A 19228-nucleotide genomic window follows, 5' to 3' on the forward strand; every position below is an offset into this window, starting at 1 on the left:
AGTACTCGCCTCCGTGTTGAGCCACGTAACGGCAGTTGCTAAACGTAAACATGCCGGTGAATTTTCTGTCATTCTGGATTACCTAAAAAAAAAAGAAAGTGGTAGTATTATACCTCGAAAAAACTTAAGTAACAAGTGGTAGATTTTTATATCTCGAAAAATCTCGAAAAAATCTAAGCAGTAGTATCTTTATTTCCGAAAAATTATAACCCAAGTGATACACGTCACGAAATTGTTACCTTATCAAAAAGAAGAGTCGCGCTTCAAGTGATCTATTACAATTACAAAAAAGAAATGATATCTCTTTAAATTAGAGCGCCAATTACAGAGAGAACATGTACATTGCCTCAAAAAATAATTGTTGCACTACTTTGAAAAATCTTTACATTGTGTCAATTAGAAAAGAATGTATAATAACAATTTTATAAGATTAAAAAATTTTATTTAAATTTAACAAGGAAATACGAAATATTTAAATACAAAGTTATTTACATGTGTATTTTTTAATGGCCACAAAGAATTACAGAAGTAACAGTACAAAATAAAAATATTTTATTAAAATACATAAATTTTTCTTGTAAAAAAACTTGGCGCTGCTAGACTTCGAAATTTTAAATAAATAAAGACAACAATAAATAAAAATAATTCAGAGAAAAATGCGATGGGAGTAATATTAAATGATTATCAGCGTGGATGTGGGAGTGAGTGATATGGGTGTGCGTGACTACGCGGACGGCGGATAATGCGGCTTATAATTAAGTATAGAATAAGTTTATTTATTTATTTAAAATTTCGAGGTCTAGCAGCGCCAAGTTTTTTTACAAAAAAAATTATGTATTTTAATAAAATATTTTTATTTTGTACTGTTACCTCTGTAATTCTTTGTGGCCATTAAAAAATACACATGTAAATAACTTTGTACTTAAATATCTTGTATTCCCTTGTTAAATTTTAATAAAATTTTTTAATCTTATAAAATTGTTATTATACATTCTTTTCTAATTGACACAATGTAAAGATTTTTCAAAGTAGTGCAACAATTATTTTTTGAGGCAATATACATGTTCTCTCTGTAATTGGCGCTCTAATTTAAAGAGATATCATTTCTTTTTTGTAATTGTAATAGATCACTTGAAGCGCGACTCTTCTTTTTGATAAGGTAACATAATTTCGTGACGTGTATCACTTGGGTTATAATTTTTCGGAAATAAAGATACTACTGCTTAGATTTTTTCGAAATTTTTTGAGATATAAAGATCTACCACTTGTTACTTAGGTTTTTTTGAGGTATAATACTACCACTTTTTTTTTTAGGTAACAACATATACACTACTATACGTGTACTTGGCGCCTTTTTTTACCTTTTTTTAAAAAAGGTAATTTTGTGCGGATATCACGCCTTTTTGTAATATATTACGCATTGTATAAACAGTATGTACAGGATAAAGCTATTTGGAGGTATAATACTACCACTTTGTTTTTTTCGAGGTAACAACATAACAGGGTAACAACATAATACATATACACTATTATGCGTGTACTTGGCGCTCTTTTTTACCTTTTTTTAAAAAAGGTAATTTTGTACGGATATCACGCCTTTTTGTAGTGTTACGCATCTTAATTTTATAAACAATATATCTTATAATCTTATAAATCGTATATAATACAAGGTATAAAGCTAAAAGTGTTACGGACTATTATTTTTAAAGAAAACAACAATTTAATATTTTGCTTAGTTTTTTTAAAATAATAATCTGTAACTTTTTTAGTTGTACACCTTGTATATATTTTTCAATTTCAACATAAAACATAATTGCAATAAAGCATGATTAATGTTAATAAGTTGTTAACTGTAAAATCCTTTATTTATTTTTATTTGCGTGTCTTACTGAATGTTGTTCGCAACTGTATATGTACCGCTATCTTCAAGTATCGATATTTTTGATAATTATTTTTACGTCAGACATAATTTTAATTTATCCAATTTTTATTATGTCTAGACATATTTTTTGTCCAATTTTTATTATGTTTAGACATAATTTTAATTCAGCGATTTTTATTATGTCATGACATAATTTTAATTCTGCCGCTAGGGAAATTTTAAGTCGATTGTTATGAATCAAGCTTGAATTCAATGTTTAGGTGTTCCAGGTTGCCGATGACGAGGTCCACATAGCGCGCTCTATAGTTTTTGGTGTCCAGGTGTATTAATACCTTGAATTCGATGGCCACGTGTTCCAAGTTGCCGATGACGAGGTCCACATAGTGCGCTTCGTAGTTTTCGGTGTCTACATGTATTAATACTTCGAATTCGATATCTACGTGTCCTACATTGGGTGCGTTCAGCCGATACTTTGCTAGCCTAGCAATCGTGAGCAGTCGCTCGTTTTCGCTCGTTTCCTCTCTTTTGACCTACTGGATTAAAAAGAGAGGAAACGAGCAAAAACGAGCGACTGCTCACGATTGCTAGGCTAGCGGAGTATCGGCTAAACGCAACCATTCAGATTTAAAGTTATTAATACACCTAGACACCAAAAACTATGAAGCGCACTATGTGGACCTCGTCATCAGCAACCTGGGCCACCTAGACATCAATTTCAAGGTATTAATACACGTAGACACCGAAAACTACGGAGCGCAATATGTGGACCTCGTCATCGGCAACCTGGGACACCTAAACATTGAATTCAACGTACGATTACACCTAAACACCGGAAACTATGAAGCGCACTATCTGGATCCCGTCATCGGCAACCTGGGATACGTGGACATTGAATTCAAAATATTAATACACGTAGACACCGAAAACTACGGAGCGCACTATGTGGACCTTGTCATCGGCAACCTGGGACACCTAGACATCGAATTCAACGTACAATTACACCTGGACACCGAAAATTATGAAGCGCACTATCTGGATCTCGTCATCGGCAACCTGGGACACGTTAACATCGAATTCGAGGTATTATTACACCTAGACACCGAAAACTACGGAGCGCGATATCTGGACCTCGTCATCGGCAACCTGGGACACGTGGACATCGAATCCAAGGCATTAATACACGTGGACACTGAAAACTACGGAGCGCGCTATGTGGACCTTGTCATCGGCAACCTGGGACACCTAGACATCGAATTCAACGTACGATTACACCTGGACACCGAAAACTATGAAGCGCATTATGTGGATCTCGTCATCGGCAACCTGGGATACGTGAACATCGAATTCAAGGTATTAATACACGTAGACACCGAAAACTACGGAGCGCACTGTGTGGACCTCGTCATCGGCAACCTGGGACACGTAGACATCAAATTCAAGCTTGATTCATAAGAATCGACTTAAAAATTCCCTAGCGGCACTTTCTGCCAAGCGTAGAGAACCTTCTTTTCCGTTGACTCAATATTTATTATATATATACCTAATTTACCTAAATAGAAATCTTCCTCCTGACCGATAAGTCTATCGACCTAATTTCGAAATACGCGCGCGATATCGAAACTGGCGATACCTGCGCCGCCAGTGTCGAAAGAGTGACAGTGACGTTCTCTGTTTGACATGTATGTTAAAGAGCGGTTGACGTAGACGACGACGACGACGTATCTTAAAAATAAATTTTCGCATTTGGACTTTGCGTCGCAATATCTCCGCTCGTAAGGCACGTAGCGGAATATTATGAGAGATACCCCCCCCCCCTAATTGGACCCCAAGCTATCGATCAAGCCTACTTAGAACTTGATTCGTTCACTCGTTATCGAGATCTCAACATTTCGGGTACCCGCAACCCGTCGCGTCGCGTAAAAGAGTCACGGTCGGTCTCGCTCCGCGTGTACATACTTGGCGCGAGACACTACCGTGTCTCTTGATAAGGTTAGGTGCCCGCGATTTGACTATACCCAAATCCTGTCGGTATGTGCACGTTTTTGGTTCTTTTCCGTGCTGTGTCTACTATTTTGTGGCAATGTCAACGATTTTTTTGTTCTCTTTTATGTTATGTTCACAATTTTTTGGTTTTTTTCCGTTAGATTTGATTTTTTGGTTTTATTTCCAAAGAGAATAAAAAAATCGTGGACATAGCACGGAAGAGAACCACAAAAATGTGCACATACCGACAGGATTCGGGTACAGCCAAAATGCGGGCGACGCTGCGTTGCCACATCTACCTACTCGCGAACTATCAACTGCTATTTCAGTCTAATTTTGATCGCTTTAACTTGTAATATATTTGTTATTAGATGGTGAATACGTGTTTTCTTGCGTTCTAAATGTTCGCATTAATTTACTGTACGCGTAGGCACGTTTTTTGAGCGTTTATATAGACTAGATATTAAAGAAAATTGGGATCAATCATCGCCGTCAACGCTTTCTCCATATAACCCCATGTAAAACGACGCATTTTTGGAAATTAATATCTCAGCTTCTGGATATATAGTCAATAAATCTAAAATAATTCTCACACATGCGGTATTAGATCGTATACTATCATATATATTTTTTACAAACTAAAATCTAGAGTTGACCAAACTGCTTCAACCTAGCTCCTTAATATGGCAAAAAATAGTATATATTGCTGTATTTCAGATTTATTTAATGATGTTTCTAATTATACCGTATACCGACTTTATCCTGTACCCTGAGTAATGGGAGTCAAAACTACTGTTTTTTTAATTAATAAACATATTTATATTTCATAATTTAGGGCAGCGGTGGTCTAGTAGTAGAGCGCCAGACTCGTAATCTGAGGAACCAGGTTCGAGTCCACTAGAGCCATGTAACATGGAAAAGTTTTTTTTCCGAAAAACCGCGCCCCTCCGTGCAAGATGCGGAGAAAACTGGGCTCCGTCTTTCGGAAGAGACGTTAAACCGTTGGTCCAAAAGAAGAAACAGTGTTCGAGAGCACGCGGTAGCGCGAGAGAGCGCGAGGTAGAAGACGACCACAGAAAAGGAGACAAGTACAGAATTGAAAAATAAAACAGATATATTCAAAATGTATGTACAGGTATTTACAGTTCTTTCTCTAGTGGCCGAAGAAAGCCGTGAAGCGCGCACAGAAGCTACGGCAAGCGACGCGGCGAAAGCGTGTTCAAAACGCGGAATAGCGAAAGGAGATGTGCAAAGCGGCGAAAAGCGGTGTGAAAAGCGGTTTTTCTGTGATCTGCGAGCGAAATCGATTCCGCGGCGCAGCGGCGGTCCTTTTAACGCTTCCGAGGCGAAACTCCCTCCCTGCAGATTTCTCCGAATTTCGGGAGGGTGATTGGCCACCGAAGTCCCGCGTCATGAAGCTGACGTCACCGGTTTCATGTTGCGACCCGACGGGGTCGTCACCTGTTTTCGAGTGCTTTGTGTATAGCATGGATCGTCCCTTTGTTCCAGCGTTATTGTTGTTTGACTTTATTATTGATTACAATGTTAAAGTTTCTAGAAAGCTAATCCCGAACGATCCATGCTATACCGAATATTCCGCGACAATTCCTGAGCGGCATTTCACGCGAAAATTAATTTTCTCAATTTGCATGTGCTGACATGCAGCCGAACGCGACTTCGTCGCGGTGCTGAGTTTTCGATCTCAAACATCCCGCCCGCCTCGTCATGCCTGACGAAACAGGACGGTGTGTTCGATGGCTCGCTCGATGAAGCGCCCGACGTCGCGGTCGACAGAATCGATGTGCGATCGATTTCGGAGCGTGGTGCAGGCGAGCGCCAGCGGCGTGGTGCGCTTGCGCAGTGTCATAACGTGCGACGATCCCGAGCGAGACACATAAATATTCGCGATATACGTAACGCGAGTTCGGTGACGTGCGAAAAGTAAAGAGAAGTGAAGTGATGCGCGAAAGTGATTTCACGTGTTGCAAAAATTATTGAGTTGAGGCGGACAACCGAGATAAGCGGTTGCTTGGTTTGACAGTGGCAGAGGGCCGAAACAGACGAATACTTGACGAGAATGAGTTACATTTTTACAAGAAATTGCAGGCTGAAGGCCAATGAGACAATAAAGTGACAGCGAGTGTCGGTGAGCTCACGCATCCGTCGGCGGCGGCTGGTCCTCAGCCCCCGGGAGAAGCACGAGCTTGCACAGCGGTCGAACCAGCTCGGACGTGGTGGTGCGGATTGTGGCTACGCGTACAATGCCGTCGTCTCCGGGGTGTACTCGAACGATGCGGGCCAGTGGCCATCGACTCGGTGGCGTGCTTTCGGATCGCACAAAGCACAGAGAGCCGACGGCGGGTGCATCCTCGGATTTGAGCCACTTTGATCGAGTTGCCATCCCGATGACATACTCGTGCGACCACCGTGACCAAAAGTGATCGCGCATTTTTTGGAGGTGTTGCCACCGGGAAAGTGAGCTCTCAGCGGCGTCATGCAAGGCGGGTTCGGGCAAGGCCAGGAGAGGAGCGCCGATCAAGAAGTGGCCCGGTGTGAGAGCGGATATGTCGTCCGGATCGTCGGACAAAGCCTGCAGCGGCCTAGAATTAAGGCAGGCTTCGACCTGAGAGAGAAGAGTGCTCATCTCCTCGAAAGTGAGCGTTGTCTCCCCTATGACCCGACGGAGATGAAATTTGGAACTTCACGGCGGCCTCCCACAGTCCTCCGAAATGCGGCGCAGCCGGAGGGTTGAAGTGCCAGGTTATGCCCTCCGTGGCGGCGGCGTGAGCAAGGCGACGGTCGTCGGCAGACGACGCTCGAAAGAGCTCCCTCAGTACTCGATCGGCTCCCACGAAATTAGTGCCGCAATCCGAGTACATCTCCTCGCAGAGGCCTCGACGGGAAATAAAGCGACGGAAAGCTGCGAGAAAGGCGTCCGTCGTGTAATCTGACACGACGTCCAGATGCACCGCCTTGGTGCAGAGGCACACAAATACGGCGATGAAGCCCTTGTACGCTCGATGTCCGCGGCCCTTGCTCGTGCGGAGGAGGATCGGGCCGGCGTAGTCCAGGCCGGTTCGGAGAAAGGGACGCGCTGGCGTGACTCGGCCTCTCGGAAGGTCGCCCATCGGCGGTTGCGGTGTCGTGGCTCGCCAGCGGGTGCAAGTTATGCAGCGGTGAAGCCGCTGTTTGACAACTGAGCGGCCACGAGGAATCCAGAAGCGACGGCGGAGTAAGCCGAGAGTGAGCTGCACTCCTCCGTGCAGTGTTCGACGGTGACACGACTCGATGAGCAACCGAGTGAGCCACGAGGACGGCGGTGCGATCATCGGATGTCGCTCATCGGTGGAAAGCAGGGCATGCTTGAGGCGGCCTCCGACTCTCAGCACGCCGTGGTCATCCAGGAATGGACTCAGGCTCGCTAACGAACTGCGATGGGACACAGTGCGGTTTGAAGAGAGTGCCGTGATCTCGGTGGTGAAGTGCAGTCCTTGCACTGCGCGAAGCCAGAGCAGCAGTGCGTCATTGATTTCGGTCGATTGCAGTGTAAGTGCGGTAGTGCGGGAAGCGGTGCGACGCCAACGCAAGCACCAACTCGTGACTCGGAGGAGCCGGTGCAAGGAGGAAAACCGGAGAAGCATCTCGGGTTCCTCCTCGATCTTCTCGGTGGCGACGTGTGCCGCGACTCTCCGTTCGGGCAGATCGGAGTCGGACATCACAAGGTCTCCGCTAGGCCAGTGAGCTCGGTCCTCGCGGAGCCAGGCGGGTCCAGTCCACCACAGGGGATGCTCCAGCAGTTCGCCAGGGGCGATTCCTCTGGAAGCGCAGTCCGCTGGGTTGTCCCTCCCGGGGACGTGTCTCCATTGAGCGTCCGGCAGCCGTTGCTGAATGCGTGCCACGCGGTTCGCCACGTAGGTCTTCCAGCGGGAAGCGTGTCCTTGAATCCACTTCAGGGTGACCTGCGAGTCGGACCAAAGAAACGTGGGTGTTGTGAACAGACGCAAAGTGGAACGAGTGTGATCTGTGAGAGACGTGAGCAGGTCGGCGGCGGTGAGCTCGAGTCGTGGCAGTGTCACCTGCCTGACCGGGGCCACCTTGCTCTTTGCGGCCAATAGATGAATGGCCACGGAGCCGTTTCTGATGATGCGGAGGTACACAGCAGCGGCGTATCCTCGCTTGGATGCGTCGGCAAAGCCGTGCAGTTCCGCTTGTGCGTCTTCGTCCCCGCTGCCGAGCCAGCGGTTGACGCGTAAGCGGGAGAGGAGAGGCAGCTCCTCGAGGAAGCTCTTCCAGCTTTGCGCGTCGGCGGTGGGAAGCGGATCGTCCCAATCGAGTCTCTGGAGCCACGCGGACTGGATAAGAATCTTCGCGCGAATGACCACGGGGGCGAGCCATCCTAGCGGATCGAAAAGACGTGCGGTTTCCGAGAGGACGCGTCTTTTCGAGAGTTCGGTGACGGTGCGCGGGTGAATCGCGAACGCGAACGTGTCCTCGTTCGGGTGCCACAACAACCCGAGAGTGGAAAAGCAGTCGTTTTCCCATGAGTGCGGTTCGTGGTGAAGTCGGTGCTCGGGTGGGACTCCTGACAGCACTTTCTCGTCGTTCGCGGCCCATTTTCGAAGCGGGAACCCGCCCGCCGTGCACAGTCCGCGGAGTTCGGCCTGTTTCGCGATCGCAGCGGACAGAGTGTTCGCGCCCGAGACAACGTCGTCGACGTAGGTGTCCTCGCGTAACGCGATCGCTCCCTGCGGATATCGCGATTGTTCGTCGTGAGCCAACTGTTGCAACGTGCGAATGGCAAGAAACGGCGCGCACGCGAGGCCGTATGTCACCGTGCGGAGCCGGTACACGCACACGAGGGCGAGGAGGGCGCACCGCCAGAGGATGCACTGGTACGTCCTGTCGTCCGGGTGGATGAGGATCTGCCGGTACATCTTTTCGATGTCCGTGACGAAGGCGTAGCGGTGCTATCGCCAGCGCGTCAACACGTCGGCTAAAGCGGGTAGCAAATTGGCGCCTGTGAGAAGGTGGTGATTCAGCGACTCGCCGGACACTGTCTCTTGCGACCCGTTAAACACCACCCGTAGTTTGGTGGAGGAGCTTGATTCTCGGAGGACTCCATGATGAGGTAAGAAGCATCCATACTCATTCTCATTGAATGGCGAGACCGTAGCTAACTCCATGTGTTTCAGGTCTTCGTACTCTCGCATGAACTGACGGTAGAGCTCTCCGAACCGGGCGTCTCTGTGGAACTTACGCTCCATGGCGGTCAGCAGGCGTTCGGCCGGTCGGCAAGTTTTCGACAACGTTGTTGGCGTCTTGGAAAACGGTAGGCGGACCACGTACCGTCCCGTCTCCGTGCGAGAGTGCGTTTGCACATAAAAGTCCTCGCACCTCTGTTCATCTGGCGTGAGGGCGGCGGGAGTGGAAGGCTCTGCTTCTTGCTCCCAGAAGCGGCGCACGAGATCGGCCAGCTCGTTGTCGGCCGTTGCTTGAAAGCTGCCGCGCGCGTGGAGGGCTGAAGCACCGCAGCCGCCGGACAGAATCCACCCGAAGGCTGTCTTCTGCGCGATCGGGGCATGTGGCCCGCCCTTTCGAAGGCCCTCTTCGAGGATGGTGGAGCAGACTTCTGCTCCCAGAAGTAACTCGACCGGATCTCCAGCCGAAAACTGCGCATCGGCTAGAGGCAGTCCTTTGAGATGGGGCCACGTGGCGGGGCTCTTTTTGGTCGTTGAGCCTTGGTACAGAGAAAGGCGAGGCAGCACGAACGCGACGGCGGAAATCGTGGCTCCGGTCGTCACGGATGTGAGATTCACCGTCACCTTCCCGCGGGTTGACCCGGATTTCGACCCCCCGATTCCGAAAATCGACACGTCGGAGCGAGATCGTTGCAGATGCAACTGTTGTACGAGCGACTCAGCGATGATTGAGACCTCCGATCCTTGATCGATGAGGACTCGAGCGGGATGCGGATTGCCGTAGCGGTCGGCGACGGCCACTCGCGCGGTCGCGAGGAGGATCGCCTTGCGGTCGTCAGCGGAGCGCACAGCGGACAGCGCGCAGACCTCGGTCGATGCCGACGCGGGAACGTATGCCTCGTGAAGCATCGTGTGATGACGAGCTTTGCACGTGAAGCAGTTCTTTGTCGATTGACACTTCGCGACGGTGTGATTGCCGAGACAATTGTAACACAATCGGCTGGTCTCGACAACCGTCTTTCGGTCTGCGGCGGACTTGGATTTGAAGTCACTACACGTCATCAAGGAGTGTTTCCCCTTGCACAGGGCGCACTGCGGATCGGAACTGTTTTTTGACCCTTGTTTCGCGACGTGGGTCTTCGCGGACCGAGTGGAATCGGGGGCTTTCGCGGCGGGTTTCGGTCTCGCGGCGTTCAGCGTGAGGATGCGCTTCGAGATGAAGTCTTTGAGTTCCTCATGATCCGGCGGATCGACGGAGTCGCGGGTGGAGGACTCCCACTCAAGTCGCGTTCGCGGGTCGAAGAGCTCGACAACCAGGTGGTTGAAGAGGTCCATTCCGTGGGACTCGATGGGCCTCCCGATGCTCTCCTGAGCATTAACTGCGGCCGTGACGGCGTTGTGGACGCGGCTCAGCTTATCTGCGGTTTCTCCCTTCATCTTCGCCACGGCGGTAAACGTGGCGAAGTTGGAGCGGATCAGTTCCCTCTTATTCTCGTAGTGTTTACTGAGAATTGCCCACGCGCGATCGTAATTCTCACTGGTGATTGTTAACGACTGTATTAAATTTTCAGCCGGACCTTTAAGACACGAGCGGAGGTAATGCAGCCGCTCGACTGCCGAAATGGACGACTGATCGCCGATGACCGACCGAAAGACGTCACGGAAGGACGGCCACTTCTCGTATTCACCCGAAAACTGCGGCAGCTGTATACGGGGCAGCGAGGTTTTCAACGCGCGGTCGTTACCGTGCTCCACCGGTGTGGAGGCTTGCGCGGGCTTGCGGCGGTCGGCCTCGCCGGACAGGACGCTACGCTGCTGCACGTAAGCCATCTCGGCGGCCTCGAGTAAGTTTGATTGAGCGTACTCACTTTCAGCGTAGCGGCTCGAATCCTTGTAGCAGTTTCGAATCAGGTCGTGCTGACTCTCGAACTTTGCCCACAGGTCGTCGAGGATGCGAATGCGGGTCTCGATGGCGGCGAGGGTGATGTTCGCTTGCCCCATCTTCTTCAGGTTCTCTTCGGCTCTTGAGATGCGTCTGAAGAGCTCGTGTTGGCTGCTGACCATGTTGCTCTGGTCGAGACTCATGGTGGTCTTCCGTTGGAGGAGGCACTCCCGAACTCGCGGTTGCCGGCGATGATCCGGCTCAAAGGACCAAAAATGTTCGAGAGCACGCGGTAGCGCGAGAAAGCGCGAGGTAGAAGACGACCACAGAAAAGGAGACAAGTACAGAATTGAAAAATAAAACAGATATATTCAAAATGTATGTACAGGTATTTACAGTTCTTTCTCTAGTGGCCGAAGAAAGCCGTGAAGCGCGCACAGAAGCTACGGCAAGCGACGCGGCGAAAGCGTGTTCAAAACGCGGAATAGCGAAAGGAGATGTGCAAAGCGGCGAAAAGCGGTGTGAAAAGCGGTTTTTCTGTGATCTGCGAGCGAAATCGATTCCGCGGCGCAGCGGCGGTCCTTTTAACGCTTCCGAGGCGAAACTCCCTCCCTGCAGATTTCTCCGAATTTCGGGAAGGTGATTGGCCACCGAAGTCCCGCGTCATGAAGCTGACGTCACCGGTTTCATGTTGCGACCCGACGGGGTCGTCACCTGTTTTCGAGTGCTTTGTGTATAGCATGGATCGTCCCTTTGTTCCAGCGTTATTGTTGTTTGACTTTATTATTGATTACAATGTTAAAGTTTCTAGAAAGCTAATCCCGAACGATCCATGCTATACCGAATATTCCGTGTCAATTCCTGAGCGGCATTTCACGCGAAAATTAATTTTCTCAATTTGCATGTGCTGACATGCAGCCGAACGCGACTTCGTCGCGGTGCTGAGTTTTCGATCTCAAACAAACAGTAAGGTAGTGGATGAATTGGAGGTTAGGGTTGGGTACGTCCCATCAAAACGCCCTTTAAGGCTCCTTGGGGTATATAAAGTAAAATTCTTTATCCTTTATCCTTATTTGATAATTTTTTTACAGTTTTTATGAATACTATCAAGAAGCTAATTAGTTGTAGTTTAAGATTCGCTTAAGTTGGAATAAATATATGATATTTTTAATGTACTTTTTTGTGAGGAGATCTTGGAGCGACGGCAATTATCGTTATTTATAGGTTTCCGATTTTCTTCGAATTGGCTTTACAGATTTGAAATACCATTAACACGTTTAAACTACGTATACAGAAATGATAAATGGAGTGGCAAATTGAGAACTAAGAACTTAAAAGAATTGAAAAAATTATATTTGATACTACTTGGTGTTGCACCTTTTGTACCTAGAGCTGTCACTTCATGAAAACTTTCGTTTAATATATGAATTATCCCGCGAAAAACGATTGTATTAAAACCGTATTAAAAGCTTATATGAATTTATTAAGAATCTTATTAGAATCGAATATGCAAATCAATTATAATTTAAATATGTCATATTTAAATCAAATTAAAGTACCCCATCTTATTTAATTTATATATGGATTAAACTGGACCTTGCTTTGTTAAAATATGCAAAATCAGCCGCACAGACCAAAAGAAATGCAGAGTTAATATGGTTTTAATTTGCCAAATGTGGATTAAATATGGTAATAAATTCAAAATTAATTTGTTAAATATAATCATATAAGTCAAATATAATCATATATAAGTCAAATATAATCATATAAGTCAAATATAAGTCATATAAGTCATATAAGTCAAATTTGTCATATATAAATGTTATTTGATCTTATTAGAATTTTATATAATTTTGTTTTAAATTTAAAGTTATACCAATTTAAACTTAAACAAGATTATATAAAATTTTATTTTTTAAGCGTGCTACTTTATTATAAGAGTAGACTTCACGATATAACTGATACAAAAATTGTGTCGTTCCGAGACAGTGTCGTGTCTTCTTGATACCGTTATCTTATAACACTCTTTGTCAAATTTTAATTACGAGAAACAGATCACATCGAATGCCATCTATCGGATACTTTGAGATGCAATATTCTGATCTGATCATATATAATCTTATATGACTATATTATTTTTTTTTTTAATTTGAATCAAATATTTTACGTGTTAAGTTCGACAAATAAAGAAACAAATTTTACCGCAAATATTATTTAAACATTATTTAAACAAAATTACGTTTTAATAAGAATCAAATTAAAACCAAAGGGCCTAGCGGAATAAGCATGTGAAATTGGCCCTTGATCATACAGAGCTGACATTAATGTCACAAGTTGGTACCAATATGGTAAAACTTTCCACCAAACATTATTTTAAAAAATCCATTTTTTTAGAAGTTATGCAGGGAGAAAGTAAAATAAAGAAATGTATTTTTCTCAAAAACCACTTGACCGATCTTGATGAAAAAAATATATGTTTTGTAGACTAATAAAACTAATTAACAAAAAAAATGTCCAAAATGTTTGTCAAAAAAAAGACCAAAAAAAATATTTGAACTTTTTAATATTTTTTTAGGGTGATATTTTTGAGGTACTTCTTTGAAATTTTTACGAAAATTTCTCTTAAAGTGTCCACTATAACATATATTTTTTTCAATTTTTTTTTAAATGGTGGAACATAGTTAAAAATACGAAAATTGTAAGCGTCGCGTCACTCCGGCGCACCAGTGCAGTGCCATTCCGCGTTGCGGGTGTTCGATGTAACTTATTTACTAGCACATATGTACGTCTGCAATTAGCTTATAATATGTATACTTTTTAATTTTTATAGTTTCCAGAGTTTACTACGTGGAGGTTGCAGTACGGTTTTAAACTCCTTATTGGGGGCTTTTTTAACGTGAGTCCCCTCGCCTCTCACTATATTTCCTTAAAATCGGGGTGCTTTTTTAACGTGAGTCCTCTCGCTTTTCACTACGTTTCCGTAAAATCAGGGTGCTTTTTTAACGTGAGTCCCTTCGCCTCTCACTACGTTTCTGTAAAATCGGGGTGCTTTTTGAATGTAAGACCTCTCGCTTCTCATTACGCCTTACACCTACGATTTTATTTAATCTTCTTCACTATCACTGTCTATTACTGGAATGTTATTTGTTTTTTTAAACAGATCGCTCAGTATTTCTGCTGGTTTCAAAATTTTCGCTAAATATCTTGCATGAAATAGATAATATATAATTGCAGCAATATGACAGCAGCATCCAATTGTTCGTAGCCCATTAGCGATCTGTTTAAGAAAACAAATAACATTCCAGTAATAGACAGTGTGATAGTGAAGAAGATTAAATAAATCGTAGGTGTAGGGTGTAATGAGAGACGAGGGGTCTTACATTCAAAAAGCACCCCGATTTTACGGAAACGTAGTGAGAGGCAAAGAGACTCACGTTAAAAAAACACCCCGATTTTACGGAAACGTAGTGAGAGGCGAAGGGACTCACGTTAAAAAAGCACTCTGATTTTACGGAAACGTAGTGAAAGGCGAGGGGACTCCGTTAAAAAAGCACCCCAATAAGGAGTTTAAAACCGTGTGCAACCTCCACGTGGTAAACTCTGAAAACTATAAAAATTAAAAAGTATACATATTATAGGCTAATTGCAGACGTACATATGTGCTAGTAAAGTTACATCGAACACCCGCAACGCGGAATGGCACTGCACTGTGCGCCGGAGTGACGCGACGCTTACGATTTTCGTATTTTTAACTATGTTCCACCATTTAAAAAAAATTGAAAAAAATATATGTTATAGTGGACATTTTAAGAGAAATTTTCGTAAAAATAATTTCAAAGGGGTACCTCGAAAATATCACCCTAAAAAAAATATTTAAAAATTCAAATATTTTTTTTTGGTCTTTTTTTTTGGCAAACATTTTAGACATTTTTTTTGTTAATTAGTTTTATTAGTCTACATAACATATATTTTTTTCATCAAGATCGGTCAAGTGGTTTTCGAGAAAAATATATTTCTTTATTTTACTTTTTCCCTGCATAACTTCTAAAAAAATGAATTTTTTAAAATAATATTTGGTGGAAAGTTTTATCATATTGGTACTAACTTGTGACATTAATGTCAGCTTTGTATAATCAAGGGCTGATTTCACATGCTTACTCCGCTAGGCCCTTCGGGTTAAAGTCGCAATTGAATCGAGTAAAAGTCGCATACAGAACACATTAACTTTTTATTAAAGTCTTATATATAAATATTCTGCATCATGTATGGTTCTGGATCATATATAATCCACATAAGTTATCTTATTAAATACAAATTAAAACCATATTTGATTCGAAGTGTTATATGATCCACATAAGTGATCTAATTAAATTTTAATTAAAGCCCTATTTTATTGTGGATCATATTTAATCTACATAACTGATTTTAATAAGTGCAAATTAAAACTATTTAAACAAATATAATTTTAATATAAAATCTGGAATTAATTTGAATTTTACCCAAATTTAATATGATTTAATATGATTTTAATTATATTCATATTAGATCGTTTTTCGCGGGATATAGCGTGTACAAATCGAAAGTACCCCACTAATCGGACTAGATCACAGAACAACGTTGAATCATGGAAACTAAGATTAAAAGCCTAATAAGAAAATTTTTCACTGATCGCAGATTTTATGCATGTACACACACGCAGTAAACATGACGTTGCAATCTAGAAAACCGTCGAAATTATCAACCTCGTCGGAGTTCGGCTGTCACTCCAGGATCCCCTTAAATGGCTTTCATGTGACTCTTTTCCTCTACTTATAATTATTTGATTATTTAGAATTTAAACACAATAGGGGAATTAGTAGTATAATGGGACCACAGGGTATAATGGGATTTGGTCGATACTTTTTATGCCACACGTAATGAAATGTTTCGAAATTATTACTTTTAGATGTCTCTAACCGCGTGTTGCTTTAGTTTTCATATTATTTTAGCTGAAAGATGTTACAAATTGTTGAATGCGTTTGCTGATGTGCTTTTCGCGACTGATTGTGAGTTGCAGTTTCTTTGATACATTTGCATAAGATAAACAATGATAAAATTCTATTTTTTATTTTACTGTTAGTATATTTACGTTATTAAATAATCTTTTCTTGTCAATTTTCAGTAAAGTATCTGTGTGTAAATATTAATTATCTGTGATGATTTATATTACCTAAAGTAAACTTATATACATTTCGACGCATAACAAGGCACTAGTCTATGGGGCTAAATATCTTGTGTTCTTAAAATGTTTTTTTTTCATACGCTATTAGTAAATATCTATGTTATGTTGCGCAATGCGCAATATTGATGCCAAAGATAATTTAAATTAATCTTTAATTTTGATTTATATTTTAATATGAAAAATGTATAGGTAATAAATGTATAATAATAAAAAATGTTATTAATAAACAATTATTATTAATTAAAAGTGTAATAATACATTCATACATATATTGTGTGTTTTAATAAATCATTTTTAAGAAGTTTTGAACATTAATAAACAAGTTTTGTGAAGTACCCCATTATGCATAAAATGCATAATATACATATAAAGGAAACTTACTTTTAATAAAACAATAATTTTGTCCTTTTAAACTATTCTTTCGCAGCAAAAAACTTGTGTTTTTATTATAATAGATATTTCAAAGAATATTTTGGTGCAAAGCCAAGTATATTTATTTATTTTTAATATGTTTTAAACTTGTTTAAACCTTAGTGTTTCTATTATGCCCTGGGTTTCCTTATAATAATAAGATCCTGCATTTGAAGCTTCTACAAATAGAAAAAGTCGCAATTCTCAGGTCCATTGCGGTCAAAATAAATCGTACTTCCCTAATTGGAAAGACGAAGAATGACGGGACGCGCTGCGTAAATATCGTCGTCATAGCGCTGGATGCTGCGTGCTGCAGCTGAAATGTTTACTTTGTAACGGCGCACGCGATATCTCGGCAGCGTTATTAAATTGCTCGTATTTGCATGACGGCGCCAAGCCGAGCTGAAGACCTAACGACGGGAGTTACGGGTCTCGCTTAAAGCGAAGGCCGGGAGAATGAAGAAACCGGATGGAGGAGAAAACAGTGAGACGCGTAATAAAAGGACGTCATTTAATTTAGCGATTCGCCGGATTCGCTCGGATTTGCCACTTTACCCTCCCGCCCGTCCCACCCCAGACGCATTTATCCGAACCGAGAGGCCAATTACGACTGTTTTCGCTCGTACTTCTGAAAGCCCGACGTCTTTATTCATTCTGGACAAACGCGAGTCTTCTGTGCCTTAAATAGGACGGATCTTTGGCACTTTTAACGTTTTAAAGTAGGTAAACTTGAATTTTATTTTTTGAAGGCGCGGCTACATTGATAATCCTTTATATCGTGTCTAATGATTGATATGGAAGGTTATCAGGGTTTCTGGAATTTTAGGTGATGGATAATTGGAGTGCTTGTGTGAAATGCAATTTCAAAAATCTTGGACTTTTATACAAAAACCTTGAAATTACAAAATACTGAAAACTTTAAAGTTCGGAAACGTTTTTATAACGTCTCGCATTTTGAATTCATAAAAGTTCAAAACGTTGAGACTTTGAATATTCCTTGAAACATTTCGAATTTTTAGAATTTTTTTTAGGTCCTTAAAACTTAAATAAATAAAATTTAAATTTTTAAAATTTTTTTAATTTTGAATACTATGTACTTTCTAAGTGTGAACACTTGAATTACACAAATCGGATCGTTTGTATTGCAGACTCTTAGAACTTTGGGTTTTGGGTAATGGGCACTGTCGGAACTCGGTGCTAGATTTCAAACATTGGGGGACGTAATTACGCGCGTCGTGAACACACATTCCTATTCGCGAATGACGCGTCATTTCCGACACGGTGTGAAGCTCGCGTTTTCATCGGACTTACTTTAATTTGCTCTGCGAGACGAGTGTGCGCTGCCAATAATTTCCCGATTGCGTTTGATCTCACTTTAATAAAGCGATGTCGAAGATTGGTGTTTGCACTACTGTGGCCAGGCTCTCTTATTTTCTTGTAAAAAGTGATTAAATACTAAATACCATACTACTTATCGATATAAATTAAATTAAATATATTTCTAAAATATTTTAAAGAATTACCCGTTATTTAAGAAAAAGATTTTCACGAAAATAATATAAAAACATTAAATATAACTAAATTACAATAATGTATACCTAATAATAATATATTTAAAAAAATATACATAATATATATAAAAATAATTATATTAGGTACAATTTTTAATATTTATAAAAAATATATGTTGTGTATATTGTGTACATATTTTTACAGGATATTTGTGGTTAAGAGAGAAAATATTCAGACTTTTTTGTATTTCAGAAAAAAATTCACGGCTCACTCATCCTGTTTAATCCTCTTACAAGGGTTCTTTCAACCTCTCGAGATGCCCACGAGAAAACGACTATTCACGCGAGAATATTCGGGGCGACATACACGTCTCTGCACTTTGACGATCGATCGATCTTATAACACGACCCTCCTACCTTCTTCTCCATTACCAAAAGATTTATTGGCCTCGAATACGTATCCTTTTCGCGAAAATTCTGCACCTGAGAAAATTTCATACAAAATTTTTCGAAAATTCGCTCGTAAAATAATTATTAATCACGTCAGAAAAGGGCGATTTTTCACACTAAATATCTAAAGCATCTATTTATGAAAAAAAAACTCAAGATTCCGAAGATGCAAGATTTCGAAGATTCTAAATTTTGAAACTTTATATAAACATTTCAAAAAATATATTAAACGATTTAAAGGATACTCGTGATCGTATTTTAAGTATTTGAAATCAGAATTTTCCAACGTTCCAGAGATTAAAGATCTGTGCTCATAAGGAACATCCCTTTGTTGATACTATTGAACCCGATTAAGATGAACCCAGCGTCAGAGATTGAAAAAACCATGCTGGATTGTAATCCTTGACGGACAAACATCGGATCGTTTAGGATTTGATTGTTGTTCCCGGGAGGACCAGAGGAGGCGGCTTTAAGGATTCGCGAGTTGTAACGGTGTCGGACGCGCGCTGCCATTGAAAGCACGCGGGAAAGTGTATAAAGTGAAATAAAATAAAGTGTATAAGCGAGCTTTACTCGGGGGAGCGCGATTCTACTTTAGATTAAATTCCGAAGCGCGACCCACACCTTCTTACCGCCGCCACTTCCGCCGTCGTCACCCCCTTTCCGACTACCCTTACCCCCACGATTGTA

The 19228-nt window shown here is 42.4% G+C and overlaps 2 protein-coding genes and 1 long non-coding RNA gene across 5 annotated transcripts in view; 2 read left to right on the forward strand and 1 right to left on the reverse strand.

Moving 5' to 3' along the window:
- Positions 1 to 19228, forward strand: part of Irsp53 (Insulin receptor substrate 53 kDa) — a 187826-nt gene that overhangs the window by 104274 nt on the left and 64324 nt on the right. The gene's annotated exons all lie outside the window — the stretch shown is intronic.
- The window catches only part of LOC143895100 (uncharacterized), a 62766-nt gene that overhangs the window by 7626 nt on the left and 35912 nt on the right, over positions 1 to 19228 (reverse strand). The window lies entirely within an intron of this gene.
- On the forward strand, positions 10666 to 13300 carry LOC143895106 (uncharacterized). The gene is made up of 3 exons (XR_013256229.1): positions 10666 to 10907; positions 11005 to 11286; positions 11356 to 13300. It is a non-coding gene; the product is annotated as an uncharacterized LOC143895106 (long non-coding RNA).

The sequence above is a fragment of the Temnothorax americanus genome, unplaced genomic scaffold (assembly GCF_048541705.1).
Source record: "Temnothorax americanus isolate GAGA-0224 unplaced genomic scaffold, ASM4854170v1 Scaffold15, whole genome shotgun sequence".
Taxonomy (NCBI): Eukaryota; Metazoa; Arthropoda; class Insecta; order Hymenoptera; family Formicidae; genus Temnothorax; species Temnothorax americanus.